Source organism: Linepithema humile, chromosome 5, assembly GCF_040581485.1.
Source record: "Linepithema humile isolate Giens D197 chromosome 5, Lhum_UNIL_v1.0, whole genome shotgun sequence".
In the NCBI taxonomy this organism is placed as follows: domain Eukaryota; kingdom Metazoa; phylum Arthropoda; class Insecta; order Hymenoptera; family Formicidae; genus Linepithema; species Linepithema humile.
The window spans coordinates 7862691-7875645 of record NC_090132.1 but is presented as its reverse complement, the minus strand read 5'-3'; positions in this window follow the sequence as shown (position 1 = coordinate 7875645).

Here is a 12955-nt window from a genome sequence, read left to right as displayed (position 1 = left end):
ATTTTGTAATCAGATTTTTAACTCACACATTTATCTGAATAGTTTAATTATAATAGATCGTATCGCATAATAATATATTGAATAAAAATAAGCACATGTTTCTCCAAGACAAGGCTTCAATCAGATAATTTTAACATATATCAATTTGATTAGTTTACGTTCCACATAAATCAATCTCAGCGTGCATTAAATGTGCCAAGCTTTCCGTAAAGCAAGCTTACACTGGAGCTATAGATCGGAGATAAAATTAAAAAATATCGCGTGAGTGAAAGTCTTATTTTTAAACAACTGATAAATGCCTGCTAGTGAATAAAATATCTGAAAAACTTGTCAGTGTTACGAAAAAAATCGTGCTCGAAATACCAATGATGTACATTAGACGCCATGCTGCCGCCATGTCCTCGATTACGAGAGGCGTGATTCGAGCTCCGGTTGGAGCTTCCACTTCTACTCAGGCTCCACAACACGACTGATTTGTGTCGCCATCTAACCACTAGTTGCCCAAGCTTTTACTTACATCCACGTTACACGACTCGAAAGTTTCGCTCGCCACAGAGGCACGAATCGATCGTGAGTTTGATAGAATAAATTATATCAGTGTGCTATATATTGATATGGAAATGTGCTCTTGTACGCTGCACAAGGTTTAAGTTCAAGGACATTTAGATTTATAGCGTTCACAAAGTTTCTCTCTCGACGTTAAGTAGTTTTAAAAAATTTATAAACAAATATGAAATTTCTTTAAATTACAATTCAATAATTTGAAATTTTAAGTATTCAATATTTAATCTTTACAAATATGTACCTATTAAAATATATTGCTGTGTTGTTACATGCTTTTTAAGCTCAAATAGATGAGATTTTGTACATACAAATTATTAGTAATAATGTTGTGTAAATATTAAATTCAATATTTAACAGAATTTTATAACAAACAAAATTAAGAAAATCACATATGTACAATTTTAATCTTTTAACTAAAATAAATATTGTACAAGTTTTTTAGTTAATAAAATAATGAAGCGCTTATATGGTTCGTAATTTATATTGTGTGCATAAAAAAATCAGATACGTCGAGAAGAAAAATCTGCACGCATAAATCTAACGTACTTCTCGTTATTTTACGCATTAATCAAACGCAATATTACTTCTAAATAATCTCGAGCCTGGTCTGAGAAGACAACGTTCCGACTATTCGTCTGGAACGAACTCCCGGGCGTACAATCCAAAATGATTACGAATCGTGTAACATAGGCGTTCGGATCGATACTAGTCGGTCTCCCTCTCCCCCTTTATTCGTCCGGTTTCCAGGGGTCGGACAGGGTTGTTGGGGCGCGACCGACTGGTCTGGACTGGTTGACCCGTCTCGCCTGGTCTCAACCCACTTCACCCTGATTTTCCCCTGCCTCTTTCGCCACATTCCATCCACCGTTTCTCACACAACTGTTCCATAAGGGAAAGAGGGGAGTTAGTCGAAACTTAACTAAAGATTTCCTCAAAAGATGGCACCACATGCACCGAGACATTGCGCGTTTGTTATCTAATCAATAAAAGGACCTTTCGGTAGGGCGTAGAACACTTTGATGTAAAAATATTGTTTTCTTTTACAAAAATAGAACTTTATCGTAGATATTTTTCCCCAGTCATATATCAGTTTCCGTAATCGCAGAACGGTATGATATCAGATGTAAGATGAAATCAGAAGATTTGAAATACCCTCTAGCCTTTACTCGATATACATTTTGATAAGAAGTATTGTATTCTACTGCAATTATTAATTATATGAGTCAACAGTGGATAAACGTGAATATAATTCAAATACTTCCTCGCTCAACTTGCGACACTAAATCCCGGACACTCGCGTAACCACAAGATTGAGTAAAATAATCTCGGAATATACAAAGATGCCGCTATGTCAATGAGCGACATATCTAATTAACATGCGGCTTATTACGTTGCTTATAATATACATTTCGACATCATTACGGACGTCGATATTGAATTCTGTCGCAAAATAATAAAAATAGAAGAAGTAAAAAGTAGAATTCTAGCTGAAAGATGAGAGGAAAGAGGAAGCAAAAGAAAGAGTCAACGCAAAATGTCGATTAATCGTCGGTTAATTCATAAGTGCCTTATTTAGTGGCACGGCAAAGTTTACGATGGCAATCGCATACTCGTTTTCCGTAGTCGTACCGTTCTTACAGTAAAAATAATAAGGAAAGAAAGCATAGTTATAAAGGCAAAAAGAAGCGTATGGTGAAGTAGAAAAGACGAAAAAGACAGGAACTACTGATCGAAGAGAAGTCACATAAATGAAAATAGAAGATGGTTTTAAAGATATCTAAATACAAATATAAATATCCTCCTTATTTTCCAAGAAGATAATTGCCAACTTTTAAACAATAATTAATAATCAAGGAGAAATCAAATATAACAATTTTGAGACTTACAACTTATAAATTTTGAAACCTTTCTGTTTCAATCTTATAAATCGACAAACATTTCTCTTTCCTTTACATGCAGCACGTGTCGTCTTTTTTTAATCTATGATATCTCCCCCCTCCCCTCTCTCTCTCTCTTTCTCTCCGTCTCTCTAGCTCTCCTTGCCTTGTCATCCGTATCGCAGAAACAAGAATATGGTGGAATCTGGCCAATGAGAGCGAAGCTCTCTTCTGATGCCGGCTGATCAATGAGAAACCCCACTGCACCGACATGCACGGCATGCCAACGTTTCGTCAGGAGACCCAGCCCAGCAAGACTTCTCGGTTCGGGGAGAAACGCCGGTCGTACAATCTCGACACACTGTGACGAATGCAGCCGCCATGACATTTTGGAAAACGGGCACGATTTTCTGATAACATTTGAGGTAACTCTCGTGGAAAAAATACTTTGACATACGTACGAATATTGGTGGTAGTCGAAACTTATCAGTCATTGCAATCATCCCCTTCAACGTTAACTTATTTTGTATCATTTTCCCACAATGCGAAGTTGTTTCCATCCAATCTATTTTAATTTTTTTCTACCAACCGGTTTGTGCATTAGTTGACAACATGTAATCATTAACAAGAATTGCTACATCGATTGCTACATATAATTAAAAATAGAATTAATAGTTGTTTCTATTTATCTCCGTTCCAACTACATTTCTGAATTAATTTCGAATCGCTTGTGCAATGTCTTAAACAAGTATCTACTTTTCAGTGAATTTCACATACGTCGAGCGGGCTTATAGCAAAGCGGGAAGTTTCCGGCTCAATTCGATCCCTTCTCAGGCAAGAATATTTTTCTAACTAAAAGTTAAAGTGGAATTACCGTTTCCACTTTCAGTTTAATTAAACAAAAGTTTCTAAAGTGGCCAATTTTTCCCAAATGCTGTCAAGCAAAGTAAAATGGTTTCAACTTCTTCAGCTTCTCCGAATTTCAATTCAGTTTAAATACAGCTCAATACGTGATGAACTCTCTTCAAAATACTCTCATATTTATTACTATAAATTTTTTTGCTCTTCAAGTTTCTCCCTCTATTATTTTCCAGCGACTTTTCAAAGACCAATCGAGATAACGATTATTTCTATCCCGTAAAGCAATTTCCAGAAAGCTATTTTCAGAAAGATATTTTCATGAAAGTACTGCGTAGAGAGATATTCCATTTTCTTCAGTGTCTCCGCCTGCGATCTACATAGACACCGTTAACTTCTCGCTCTCCCTTCTCTTCTTAACTTCTTGACCTATCTATCGTAAAGATATAATTGCTTTCTTCTCGATTGTGAAATCTTTTTAGAACAAGGCAAAACGCGTCTTACGGTTAATAACCATACAACTTAACGTAACAACTTCGTTAATTATGAGACTTGATCGATCTTTCTAAATTAAATTTTTTTGTGATTTCTTTTTCAATTATTATTAATTAAATTCAAAAAGTTCAATTGTTTTAATCATGGCGGTTTCATTGGTCTTGTGTTATAAATTACCCCCTTTTGGAAATGATTTGTTTACATAGCATATATATATTTTCAATGTATAATAAGATGTGTACTATATATATATACATTTTTATTACTACCTCCGAAAATAATACGCGTAGAATACAACTACTGCATTAAAATTAATATAATAATTTCTAATATTGCCTTCGTAGCAGTAGCTCTCACGATCCGATACTCATAAGAAAATACTGCAATGGTGGGCAATGACGAATCATAAGGGGAAAGGTGAAAGCTTTGTTACGAACGTATACCGAACATAGACCCGCGAGATTAGTATCCTTCTTAGTATTGCTAGAATGTTTCTTTGTTATATTCTCCTCCATTTTGCCGTCTCATGTTTTATGTTTATCCGGTCCAGCATTCGATCGGCATAAACCGGCAGATTTCGCTAAGAATTCCGTCACGACACATTGCCAAAAATGAGATTTCCGAATTCTATATGAGCACTCGGTATTCCCGCGTGACTTCTATTTTTCTATTACATCACGGAGTCAAATAAAACATTTATTCTTTCTAAATTGATTCAATGATAATTGTAATCGCAATGATATTGTTTGACAATAATGATAAAATTGAGAATATTATTACGTGCAGTTTCACTTGCAAGTGAAAAATATATACTAATTTTAACCACGAATTTTGTTATTAAAACTGAATAACCTCCGCAATGTAAATATAATGATTAAATGCTAGTTTAATCATTTAATAATTCTTTTCGTTGACTAAAAAAATTGGCAATCAACTTATTTTTTTGTGTCATGTTTATTTGAAAAAAAATGTTTTAACTCACCCATAAGATGCTAAGCCGCCAAGTTGCTGTCATCCCACATCTGCAACAATTAAAAAACATTGTACATTTAATATCAACCATAGAAGAGTAAACAAATTTATATACAAATATACAATTTATATAAAAAATAAAATATTTTTTGTGCAACTTATTCGAATATGTGATTTTCATTAAATAAACTTCAATATCTAATGCGATAAAATGTTACAGTTTTTAATTTAAACATTCTTTAAGATATTGTAGGTGTTTATTTCTAAAACCGCGTAGAAGCGAGAGAACTTACGTCAACTTCGTGCATTTTTCGAGTTCACTGACTATAACTCACTTTATTAGGTGAATTTAGGATGAAATCATTATCACAATGCATTATCACAATCGCAAATCTTTATCGGTCGACTCCCGGCGGCTCTTGAATCAGAGCACGCGTGACCAAGCCTGATACAAATGCAGAAGTTAGGCTCGCTTCAACTTGTCTGTAAGTTTCACGAGGGACATGACCATCCTTCCCGCCTAGTGTCATTCGCCCCCACTCGACTACAAAATGATCGTGATCGTGATCGTGATCAGCGGTCTCCCGCTGTTCCCGCGAATCATGTTTTTCGTTCGGTTACCTGGACCCCAACCATGCCGATGCATTGTAATCGAGCAACATTCTTAAGCCACGATCAAGGCGGGGCACTGCCACGGTAAAAAACAACTATATAATATAATGTTCACTGGTAAATAAAATTTTTTCCAATTCCCAATCGTGTTTGGATGGATTTTAATTTGTACGGCGAGTATTAATTTGTCCACTGCTTTTACGACGCACTGCCATATCTCGTAGAATTACCTGCATCGCGCTATGTCATCATGAGCTGCAACTATGTTATCATGAGCAGCAGTTGTCATTAATGCTTGGAGACTTAGAGCCAAGCATTAGAAAAAACTTCACGATAGATATCTTTAATATTGCTTTACTATTTGCATGCAATTTATACGTCCACGATCATGTGCGAATGTTCTTTGGACTACAAGTTCCTTTGCCCAATGTGTTCACATTATTAAGTGCTTCCTCAATTATTTCAAGTAGATAATATAAGTCTCCTGTTCTCTATAGGGTGTTCTCTAAAATTTAAGTATTAAAACATTGCAAAAAAATTCGAAAAATTATTTTGGAAGAATCTGTGAATTAGAGACATTTATAAAATTGTTTACATTTAGTTGCATTTTATTTTTATTCCCCTTCAAATCGAGATCTACAATGTTTCTTTTGTCGTTTCCTTGAAAGTCTAAGCTAAAGCAACCCAATCCAATTACAAGCGTTTTAAATTATCGTTGAAGCGATAGTAGTCGTTAAACGAGAAAAAAAGTGAAACAGCTGAGTCCGATGGAAAGGGCAATCGCAGAGTCGGCACCGTTACACGACATTGCTCGCGTATGCAACATGTGCTCACATACGAACAATAAGGCAATTTGTATGAGACATTAGGCGTTGACTGACGAGAATTGTTCAGTTCACTTAAAAACTTTTAATGAAAGTTGCATTTGGCATATACTTTGCAGTCAAGTAATAATATTCGCTATAAAAATTATTTTATTATTCTAAAATCTAGCACGAAAGACTTTTTATGAAATATCTATAAATTTTTGAATCGCTGTATTTGATATTGATTTTTCAATTTACCGATATTTCCATAAACACAATTTGTTCCAATATTTTATGATTATTGATTTCGATAAGTATTTGTGCTTCGCTTCAATGTAGAAAGTCCGCGTATGCGCAAATCAATAAACGCGAAATTCGTGAAAGGAGTAAAAACTCGCTCTAGAAATTTCCTCGCATTGAGGAATAAACGTATAAAAAACTCGCGATGATAGGAATTGAGGTGGTCTCGCGTCATTAATTCTTTCATATCGGAAAATGAAAATGATTTGATTAAACACGTATTCACATATTTTTATTTTATTTTATATCGTGCACTGCGTTCTCACGTTCACAATTATGTTTTATATCTTTGTAATAGTACGTTGTAATCGTACATTTTACTTAAAAATTAACGCTGCGAAAGACACTTGTGATTTATGTGACGTGAATGAGTTATCGATTCGCTACATTCTGTACATATTTGCTACTATTATCAAACTGAATTATTCAGAATCTTGAGTAATTTGTTTATGTATTGCATTACAATAGCTACCAATTCTTTCTCTAAAATATTTATCAAATTTAAAATAATTTAATAAAATATAGAAATATTCTTTCATACAAATTGTTTCATGGTGATGGGATTCGGTCGACTGTGTTGTGACATTCAAATTAAAGTTTTACTGACGCTACCACTTAATTTTATCGTTGCATTGCTGATAAGAGTCAATGTATAAAAACAATTGGATCTAGAGCGCAGTTATACGATTGTATTCAGGTTATCATCGAATGCCGATAATTTACGATTAGTGCATAAATGCATAACATCTACGATTTGCATGTATAAATATAGAAGCTGTTCTTAGATTTAAGTTTCAATTGATTTCTTTATAATTTAGAACATAATTTGAATCTAAAGAACATAGAAGTTTAATACTCTTCAACAAAATAATATATTTTCAAAATCTTAATCATTATAAATATTTGATCAATATACTTATTACAAATTTATTAAAGTTTCATCATCATATAACGCCACATATTTCTGATAGTTAAAAATTGCTGAATCTTCACATAAATCTTCGTTAAATATTATCCTGCGCGTCGCTTTATCTCATACATTGTCTGCGAATATCTCAGATCGTGTTACGCGAAAAATATTTTGAATTCGTGATGATCATTTTTCTACATAATTATTATATGCACCTGCAAAAGCGTCGTCGTCGTTCCACGCTAATCGCTGCTAAAATTGTGATCAAGACTATTTAACTCTTTCTTTTGCGGCATATTCCGGCGGAAACTCGCAGCTTAGCTCTCAAAGAAACACACGCCACTTTGATATACCACTTGACATATTTAGCTCCACGGTCGTACCAACGTAGTAACACATACCAGCAATTCTTTTACCGACACGTTTCGCTTTATACCCCTACGAAAGTGCACACGCCGCTTTACAGCTTAAGGAGTTTTCCCGGGGAGACGCGGCGCAGAAAGCCGAGTACTGCAATGTTATAGTATGACTGTATCTAAGTGGACAACTTTCACGTTTGTGGAGGGTACGCGTGAATACGTGAAACCCTAAATGCAAGATACATGTACAGAAAAAAGAAATATGCTATGAGAAAAACAGATAACTGATCGTTCAGGATGCGATGTATTGCTCTGAATTTCATCTTTTATCTTAGCCTGGATTCGTATTTATAACTAAAATTATAAAAATGTAATACTATCGTGATAGTATTAGAAATATTTAAAATTTTAAGATTTAAGATTGCATTACAAATATTGGGTTGTGTAATATGTAATTCCATATTTTCTAATAACAGTGTTATCATTTTTTACGCAGCTTTTACGCAACGTGAAAAAATCGTGATGCAGGCAGAACTATATTACAACTTCGACAAATAAATATTTAACTTGCGTATTAATCAAACTGCGATTTGTCCGACAAAAAAGTAGACAGATTTATTTTAAAAATCCGAAATCATTACACAATCCAGTATTTTAATATTTTCATTTTTATAGATTTAAACGTAATTTTTTAAAAATATATATTTGAAAATAATTTCGAATACAAATATCTCGAGCAGGCAAATCCTCGTAACTTTAGAGGACTGATGCTTTGCATAACTCCGCAACATGTATAAACTCGCCGCGGGCAAGAGTGTAGCACACATTCATCCACAAGTGTCTGCTTTACTTTCGGATACGTGCGGCGATGTGCGGCGATGTGAGGTAGACTAGATGTGCCTGGTGGTTTTACGAGAGAAGTTTCGGTTTTTCATGCATTCAACAAAGCGAGACATACGGGGTGTATTCATACAAAAAGTACTTGGGACACAAAGTAGTGTTTATAAAAATATTTGAAGCTGAGAGCAAAAGAAATAATTAAAATTAAAAATTCAGCTTCTCTGATTTCTCAAATTTTAATATTTTAAAATAAAATTCGATACATTTATTACTTATCGCGGTCATGCAACTTTGTCTTCTTTGTCTACAAAGAAAGTCTATCTAAAGTTAAATGACTAAATTGCTCCTTTTATATTTTCTTTCCTTACATTACACCATTTTTTATGAATGAGAATTTCATATTTTTTATTAGCTAGAATTTATTATAAAAAGTTCGCGATGCTCCTCGCAATAATCTCTTAAACTCGGAGTAGTAGATACGATTCTTAAGATACACCAGATATGTAGGGATGGTTCTTTAGTGTTTACAGGTCGAGCCACGATGCTCGATGCCTTCGTGTACCTTCGACCGTGTGCTGTCGGGATGCACCCATCAAGGAAACCCAATCGCTTTCTATCCCCACCTACCCGCTTCACCTGCATCCCGCCTCGGAGGTAGCTATCGCGCCAAGAAAACAAAGTAGTAGACGTCAGGCGAGGAGATGGGGAAGGGAAATCGGGAGTATAATCCGGTCGACACAAAGTATGGAAAAAGTGCACGGGCGGCCATGGTTGCAACAGACGCCGCCATGTCCCCCGGTTTCGCTCCCGCACGTTATCGAACATCGCGACCGGTCCTATCAGTTTCTTTGGCATCTTTTTAAGGCACGTACATGCTGGATAAACGAACGAAACCAGCAAAATATCGCATTTAAAACCTTCTTTTTTTTTTATACAGTGCAAATTGGATCGAACGCGAATCAAATGCGATGCAAATAAACATCTTGTTTGGGTTTTTGTTACGGTATAAACATCGTTCGTATTTTAATATCGTACTTTTATTTTGTTCTTGCAATGAAGCATTGATTATTAATTTTAAATTTAATAATCCAATAATATACATGTATGTTTTTACCGCATAAATTTTAAATTTGTAATTTATTGTAATTTACAATTCACTGTTTTTAAACTTTCCAGAAATATATGTAAATTCTATTTGTATATTATTTACAATTTATTCTCTTATATTTAAAAGACACCAGTTAAAAAGTTTATTAAATTTAAATCGACATAAATATATTCATACTTTCTGTTTAATATCTGAATGGCATCGATACTTCTTTACACATCAATGTGTTGATATGATATTTTTAATCGTGATTCGATCATCTGTAAACATGTCACATATTATAATACGTGTCCTGCAACATTAAGACATCCTGTTTTGGTTGCGATATTTTGACGATGCATCGCAGTTATATTGTACAGAACTGAGATAGCGTGGATCGATAATTATTTAAGAAACGTACGATCCACGATTATGAAGATATAAAGCATGAAGCTGAAAATGGACAGTAAATTCGCTCACGTACGCACAAGCTCATACGCGCGAAGAGGAAGGAAACGAGGGACTAAACGTAAGAGGAAGGAAACGCGCACGCAATACCTGCATATAGGTATCGTGATCTTTATCGTAAAATGAAAAATTGTTGCCACAAGGGTTTCATTAACGTCCCCTTTATCCGGGGTGTATTTTACATCAGAATGCATCTAACAAGTTTGCGCATTTACATAAAAATATGAAAAGGCCCGCGTTATCTTATACTTTCAATGCATCAAATGAAAAGGAAATGTACGATTGTCATTAAAAATATAACGACGAAGATCAAATTGATCTCGCGCAGTTGAAGCCGCTGGAATGAAGTCCTTCTGCACGAGCAAAAGGAATTTCGTTGAAGGCAGACCAGACAGCGCGAGAATGGCAAAGCAAAAAAAAATGCGCTCAACGAAGAGAGCGGCAAAGGAATCAATATTGTGCGATAGATTTGACCTAGTTTCCGTGACTTAATCATAAAAGCGGATTTAATATATCCGTGTTGAATAATAAAGTCCATCTACGCGTCTACAGAGATTGCATCTCTCCTTTTTCAAGTTCCTCTCTACACATCTTCATTATTTCCGCATTTCAGCAACAGTAGCGAAAATACTGCAGTCGGCAGCGGCTGACAGACACTATGAAGAAATAAATTGGGCGATGTAATAAACGCCGGAAACATGCTGAACTTTCATCATTCGTTTTCTCTCTCTCTCTTTCTCTCTCGGCGAGCGACCTGCGTAATTCGTTGCAAAATGTTTTTCGTGCGTCATGAAAGTAAGTAGTCGCGCTTGTTCGTTGATAACCCTCTCTCTTTCTTTTTCATCTCCCTCTTCCTCCCTCTCTTTCCCTTGATGCATTTCGTACATTTTGGTCCAACCGAATTCCGGGCGTGCAAGAGAAACGATCGTTGGCAGAGACGCGTAGACGTACTGCGTTTGCGTGAGTGGGCGAGAAGCGCGGTGACGCGCATGCACGGCGTCGACGTCGAATTTTGCCGTCGACCGACATTGCACATACGTCGTATATAGATACTGTATATACGTCCGTATAGTACTGAATAATATTTCGCGTCGCGGACAACGGCGAACGCTATGCAACAACTGCATGAAAGTAAATTGGTATAATCAAGCGGCGCGGATGGAGTACGCGTGGCAATCTCACGCAATATTGCGCATGCAAAGTTTATAAATTCGGTACCCGCCCGCCCGCTTTCGCGACTATATTTTACGTAACACATACACCCACGTACACGTGACCGCATCTATCGATCCTGCTACACACAAAGTTCTTTTTCCGCTTCTCCACAATGTAGAATCTATGTTATCTTTCGTAGCGATCCCTTCTGTTCTCGAGATACGCGTGTCTTCCATCCAATTTCTCCGTTTTAATGTTTTACTTGCATTCCACCGTTGCTAGGAGAAGCTTTAACAATTTTTTTTTCTCTATATTTTCGTATACTTTTGACAGAACAAAATTATTTTGCTAACTTGTATCATTAAAATTAAATGCATAAATCAAACATATTTTATATAATTTTGGATATTAGAAAAATATATTTTTTATATCAGTATTAGCGCTTTACGCATCGAAACAGTTAATAACTGAAGTTAATACAATTTTAAAATATATAAGGCACATAGAAAAATAATTCGCATTTTATGTGTGCGATGTAATCAAATTTTCTTATATCAGAGAAAAGAATCGCATCTTATTTTAGAATGCAATTTCGGAGAGGCGGTTCTAGAGAAAAAAAACTTATTACGGTTGGGATTGGGAACACGCGGACATGGACCAACGAATCAGAAGATTTTCGATACTAGAAGATGGCTTTAACAACGAAATCTTGGAATCCTATTTTCTGTAAAGATTAGGACATATCCCAGGGGTATTCCGACCAGGATCAAATATTATAGTCTCGGAGTTATGGTATTTCAGATATATATAAATATTGCTGTCTCCCTACAGAAAACATAACAATAACGCGCTGAATAATAACGGTAAAATTTTTGAAAATAAATAATTATAACATAGTTATCAAAGCGCATAAATAACATTAATTTCATAGTAAATCCAAAAAAGTAAAAATATTTCCAGAATAAACTTTGATTATAATTTATTATTTATTTATCACCAAAGTTTTATTACGTTTATTACACTAATCATTTATTATCGTATTATTATTTACGCGCGCGATAAAATGTTTTATGTTGACAGAGTTAGTGCCTTTGCAAATATATTATGCATCTTTTTTATATAAAGCCTCAGAAGCCACGTAGCGATGCGATTTAGAAAGAATGATTTACAGTTCCAAAAATGTCGGGCGAATATTTTTCTTCGGCTTGGCGAAAAAAAGTAGCCGCCCCGTGGGGTAAAATAAACTGGAGCCATTAAAGATGCAGTGGTAGCTTCCGTATAACCAAAGCAAATAGGACAAAAAAAATAGCGCAACCCTTTTTTTGAGAGAAGAATACCTGGGTAAGACGGTTGCGACGCGAAAAAATGTAGAAAGTTAACACAATCCCTTAGCTGTTAGCCCACACAAAAAATACCTGTGTCCCATCTCAAAAGTATTTCCTGTTGTGCCACTTGATACCGTTGGGTCAGTAAACCCTTGCCCCTTTCTCAGGCGGGCGGGAAAACGCTACAAAAATTTCACCTCGCGAAAGTCGGTGGCGCATCTCTCGAGTTTTATTTTATTTCGGAACTTTCGGTACACGCCGTAGAGGCGAGAGGGAAACAAATAAAGAAAAAGACGGCTCTTCTCGGGACGCGAAGGTAAATGTTAA